Source organism: Notolepis coatsorum (genome assembly GCF_963971535.1).
Source record: "Notolepis coatsorum genome assembly, chromosome: 1".
Lineage (NCBI taxonomy): Eukaryota > Metazoa > Chordata > Actinopteri > Aulopiformes > Paralepididae > Notolepis > Notolepis coatsorum.
The window spans coordinates 144212872-144219346 of NC_140165.1; positions in this window are offsets into that span (position 1 = coordinate 144212872).

Sequence of the window (6475 nt, forward strand, 5' to 3'; positions counted from 1 at the left end):
TCAGATTATATTTCTTTAAACTTGCCTGCTGGCAGTAGGTTTATGGAATGGATAATCAAATGAGATCTTGCTAGCGAAAATAATTATACAATTATACAGAATAAGGATACGGCTCTCTTACCCATTGATTGGTGTATGGTGGATCTTTTACTTATCTGCACTGTGGTGTAACGGTATCTTCTTTTGACTTTCACGCAGACGACCGGGGTTCGAATCCTAGTCTTTCCTTATTTTTGCAATGTAGGAATAATTCAATTTGGTGCACGTTGAGAGCTATATAAAGAATGACATCCTCAATGCATGTAGATTTATAATATTTTAACTTAAAACTAGGCTACTTTTGCGTATAATCATTAATATTATATTCAAAAAAATTATATTGGAAACACAGGGTTTCAAACAGCGGTCGCCTGGTTGCCAGGATTGAGCACTACCGCTGCGCCACTGTGCCAGACAGGATAAATTCATTGTTTAGCCATTAATGGAGGAGAGACCCGTGTTTAGAATATCTTTTCTTTTGAATTAAGTTTTATCTCTTTATTCTCAAATGCATTAATGTGACGTCAACGGCTCATTCAATTTCTCAAATCCGTCAAACAGCGCATCTCATCAGACATTTTAATCCCAGTTACAATATCACACAAAATCCACAATCCCTGCATAGACACTTATTAAAATAACCACATGCAGCGTGTATCGCGACTCCGAGCGCCGTATATGACGTGCATTATTTTATTTAGGACAAAGTAAATCTATAGGCTCAATATGATTTATTATCAGCATTTAGTTCTATTATTATAAATTTCAAAAGCCCCCTCTAGGAAAACGAAGCACAGAAACGTAATTCAGAATGGTATAATGCAGATCTACACTGTGAGAATCATTTCAGGAAGGGAGCTGGGATTTCTTTGCGGGGGCGTGGCCATGGTTCATCCGGCTAACTGAACTTAACCCTGCTCCCGACCAGGCTCAAACTTTTTGATCTGTTGTCATGGTGATTTGGACAATCGCGCGTCGGGGAACAGGAAGGTCCGGCTTAAGTAAGACTAGACAGGAAATTATCCGGCTAACTCAGTTATCCAGATACGGGGAACGGGGCCCTGGGAACCATTGTGATTGCTCGGAACCCAGTGTGTCGACATAGATGTAAACATGCCAATATAGAAAATATCATCTCATCAGATCTGTCATCAGAGAAGAAAGAATGACACCGGTTTACTGTCCAACGGACGACAGAGTAGCAGACACTATGAGGAAACCTGTTCCAAATTAAAATTGAAGGGATTTGCAAGGGTCATGTTTAATGTGAAAGTATTGACTGTCATACCCTGTTGATGTTTTTGGATTATATTATTTCCTTTGTAAAATGTTTTTCCAAGAAGTTATCCAGTATGCTAAACCCTAAGTGGGAGTGTTGAAGGCAGAGGTTCTGTGTGTAGGATTGTTAGTAACAGCAAGACCGACGGCTTCTCAGTTACAGTGGGTGACAATATTGTCACAAGGAAAGACGAAATTACCTACCTGGGTTCCATCCTAGAGGCAAATCTTTCCTGTGACAAAATGGCATCCAATGTAATAAAAAAAAGTCAACCAACAAACTCGATTTTTGTACCGGATCTCCTCTCTGGTAAACAAGAATACCCTGAAGACTCTGGCAGGAGCACTCATTCAAGGGTACTACGACTATGCGTGCACCTCATGGTACCAAAGCACCTCAAAGGCGCTAAAAACAAAATTACAAACATCTCAAAACAAACTGGTCAGACTACTGCTTGACCTTACTCCTAGAACCCACCTCACCCCTGCCCACTTTGACAACCTAGGATGGCTTAGAGTAGATGACAGAGTACAGCAACTTGCAATGGGCCTGGTCTACAAGATACACTATACGACTAAGGTACCCATGTACATGTCAAAATACTTCCCAAAGGTCAGTGAATACCACAACCACTACACCAGAGGAAGCTCAACAAATCATGTTAAACCCAGATTCGGCTCAAACAAGGGACTAAATACGTTTCGCAATTATGCCACATCAATGTGGAACGCCCTACCTAAAGCTGTAAAGGAATGTGAATCCCTACCCACATTCAAAACCGCTCTTAAAGAGCACCTACGGGAGGCTGCAATTCGAAACTGGCCACCGTAAATGCCCAAAACCCCCACCACCTCCTAATAGACAGTCTCCTCCCCACCGCAATACCGCATGTATATATTCCCTCCCCGCCGTATGTATATCTCTCTCCCACCCACCCACCCCCTCCTAATGTACAACGCCCTCCGCCTAAATATTAAAGGCAACCAACTTGTGTCTAGCCACGCCCAACTTGCGTCTAGCCACGGCAGCAGCAGAGCGCTCCGCTCTGCCGCGGAGCTCTGTCGCGGCAGCATTATGTAGCAGTAATCCCCCCTTTTTTAACATCCAGAACTAGCTCAATTGGTAGTGCTGCCTTGCTGTGGATCCTGTGGTCTGTTGGTGACGTCGGTTTGATTCCCTTCAATTTTTTTTTTTTTTAGAGTGCATTCTTTCGCCGGTTAAGTTTAGGCATGTTAACTTTAAGCAACTTAAGGTTAGGCATTGTTTCGGAGTTGGTTAAGGTTAGAAGGGTTAAGTTTAGGCGCTGTTAAGGAGCTGGTTAAGGTTAGAGTTTGTCTTAGAGAATGGCAATATTTTTTCGGAGTTGGTTATGGTTAAGGTTAAGGTTAGGCATAGTTTCGGAGTTGGTTATGGTTAAGGTTAAGGTTAGGCATTGTTTCGGAGTTGGTTAAGGTTAGAAGGGTTAAGTTTAGGCGCTGTTAAGGAGCTGGTTAAGGTTAGAGTTTGTCTTAGAGAATGGCAATAGACAGCCTATTTCCGCGCTGCAGCGCGAGGCAATAGACAGCCTATTTCCGCGCTGCAGCTCTCTCGCGCTGCCGCGGTCACATGGGCGTAGTGGCCAATCAGAGAAACGCTAAACACAAGTTGGTTGCCTAAAATATTCACGCACGCCCTCCGCGTGAATATTAAAGGCAACCAACTTGTGTTCGGCTTTTCTCTGATTGGCCGCGCCCCCCCCCGCCCCCACGCGCAGGCAAGCGCAGCCGTCCCACGTCCCAAATTAAATCCAAAGAGCAAGCGCGGCAGCGCGGCAGCGCGGGCAACCAACTTCTGTAGTGTTGGGCTGCTGTTCCAACGCACTTGTGTTGGGCTGTGGTAGCAGTGGAGCGTGGAGCGCTGCTGACTGATTATTATGTTTCGCGTTTTTAACAACCAACGGTAGATTCACTCGTCACTGTACATGTATAAACAAAGCCCATACAGTTATGAAATAATAAACACTGTTAGGACTCGCAATAATAAACACTGTTACGACTATATATATACTAGACTAGACTAGACACATAGCCATAATTTAAGATATAGTTTATGTATTCGCAAATATGAGAGCTCTGTCATTGAAGTGGGTGGTGGCAGTGTAACAACGTTCACCCTGATGTAAAGTAGCGATTTTTATTGTTTTGTCATGACAACCCAATTACATAATCCAACATATGTGTAAAGAAACAACATATTCCAGTTAACGGAATATTTTTTAATGATTCATTACGGTATAAATTAGGTTAACTGGAGCTGTGGAGGCTCCTTGCTGAAGAGCCAGCGGGGCAATGCGGTTGTTCATTCACCGGCTTCAGTGCGCCGCCCGCGGCTTGACTCGGTTCAGCGTTCACCCTGATGTAAAGTAGCGATTTTTATTGTTTTGTCATGACAACCCAATTACATAATCCAACATATGTGTAAAGAAACAACATATTCCAGTTAACGGAATATTTTTTAATGATTCATTACGGTATAAATTAGGTTAACTGGAGCTGTGGAGGCTCCTTGCTGAAGAGCCAGCGGGGCAATGCGGTTGTTCATTCACCGGCTTCAGTGCGCCGCCCGCGGCTTGACTCGGTTCAGCGTTCACCCTGATGTAAAGTAGCGATTTTTATTGTTTTGTCATGACAACCCAATTACATAATCCAACATATGTGTAAAGAAACAACATATTCCAGTTAACGGTATATTTTTTAATGATTCATTACGGTATAAATTAGGTTAACTGGAGCTGTGGAGGCTCCTTGCTGAAGAGCCAGCGGGGCAATGCGGTTGTTCATTCACCGGCTTCCGTGCGCCGCCCGCGGCTTGACTCGGTTCAGCGTTCACCCTGATGTAAAGTAGCGATTTTTATTGTTTTGTCATGAAAACCCAATTACATAATCCAACATATGTGTAAAGAAACAACATATTCCAGTTAACGGTATATTTTTTAATGATTCATTACGGTATAAATTAGGTTAACTGGAGCTGTGGAAACTATTATCTTAAATTATGGCTATGTGTCTAATATGGCTGTCTCAAACACAAGGACCTGGGGGAGCCTCATGCGCATGCGCGGCTCTCTGCCGCGACTCTCTTGTCTCTCTTGTCTCTCTTGCCGCAAAGCCGCGTGCTAGTGGATTGATTGATTGGCCGTGTGGCCAATCAGAGAAACGCTGAACGAAAAGCTGAACACAAGTTGGTTGCCTTTAATATTCACGCGTCCCCTCCCCATCATATGTATATACTCTGTCAGGATCTAGGGGTAACAGTACTGTATATTTGAATACCGTTTATGTCACGAATGTATCAGTACTAAATACCTATATGTCCCTATGCCATTGTAGCAGTCTGGAAAATATGGTATATTATTCAGAACTGCTGACTGTGTTTATATCCCTTTTTGTACACAAAGACATTCTAACTAGTGTCATTGATTCACACGAGCAATGACACAAACGTCCCCTTCCGAAGAGCATTGGAATACAGATTATAAATGACAGTACTGATTCATATTCTACAATGCGTCTCCCCTTGTGACTGGCAGGCGGGACCTGCAGGGGGCAGTAGCAGGCAGAGAGTGGCGGAGAGAGCTGGGAGATGATAAAGGGAGGAGTCCAGCGGAAGTCGCTCTCTTCGGCAGTGAACTTGACAACGAGTAGTCGCAGCTAACGGGGCTCTGGATAGCCCTGTTGCTGACGTTATGCCAGGGGGCCCCGTAAGAGGACAACGGGTGATAACGAGTACTGGCTAGTGGACACGATATCCTAGCAGTACCAGCGGTATTATATGAACAATGAGTGCAGAGCCAGGCACTAGCAATCGAGTTATAGCAGTTACAGTGTGCGGTATAGGTAACGTGCGGTTAAACAATTATCCAAGTCTTTAAGTACCGAGTTATAGTAGCTACAGTGTGCGGTATAGAGCGCGCGCCCCAGGACGAACGTGGGCCAACAACCAGTCTGCTCCGGCTGACTTCGACCAGACCTGCGACCGGCTGCCTGCGTTCAGCCTGCCCCGGAGGACTTCACTCAGATCTGCACCAGGCTGCCTGCGGCCGACGGGAGTTCCGCCCATCCAACAGGGGTCGCCATCACTCAGTACATGCTCTCAGCCGGCGCTGCCTCTCTGCCTAGCTCCGCCTGCTGACATCCTCGCGAGAGCGTTCGACGCCATCTTGCCTCCCGGACAACAGTGGAGTGGCGAGGCGGCCATTTCGGATGAGTACAAATGAGCATTGATGCTCCCGATTCCATATACAGTACACAGTGTGGTGCAGACCGCGGGCGAAAGTAACGTTGCTACTACCAGTTCATAGGGGTACCCCGAACAATATATGCCGGCATTAAGATAGGACTTTATAGGTATTTTGTGGGCTCACTCTTTTATTTCATTCCTTTTCTTTGAGCGTGATAAGGCGTGTATTTCATAAATAATTCCCGTTCAGTGAATCCCTTTATTCTCTTCCCTATGCTCCCCCTTCCTTCCCCATATTCTCAACCGGGGACAGTATGAGTGTAATTCCTTAGAGAAGGTAAATACTGTGTTCCGCCCAGACGTGGGCAGCGTTTAGTCTGGGTACCTGAGAGCACTTGGTGCCTGGGTGTAATACGATAATTGATTCATGCCATTGATTCATGCCATTGATTCATGCCAGTGTAATTATTGTATGGATACCCATGGTGCAGTAATCACCAGACGTAGCATTGTTGTAACTAGGCTGAGTTACAATACATTCATCCAGAACGGGAGCACTGTGTGCGTGTCTTTTATTATTCCTAACCCTAACCTTAACCCTTTGATGCGGGTAATATATTTAACCTTAACCCCTTCCTATTCTACCTTCCATTTCTATTGTAAGGTTTCTGGTGTCACTAAGGGAGGGTACTGCTTGCAGGGGGAACCAAGTTATTTCTCTACCATCCGGTCATTAGGTGTGGGAGGGCAAAAGAGACAATCGTGGAGGGTGAGGGTGTGTTGGGGAGTACTGCTGACTGCTCCAGAGAGAGGGAGGAAGACCAGAGTACCGGACCAGGTTTGTAAATCCTGGGCCTCATACATCCCCACTGCCAGCCTCCAGTTGACGCTCCGGACCCCAAAGACGGAGGTGCAGCTGGCCAGAGTGCTACTGTGTCT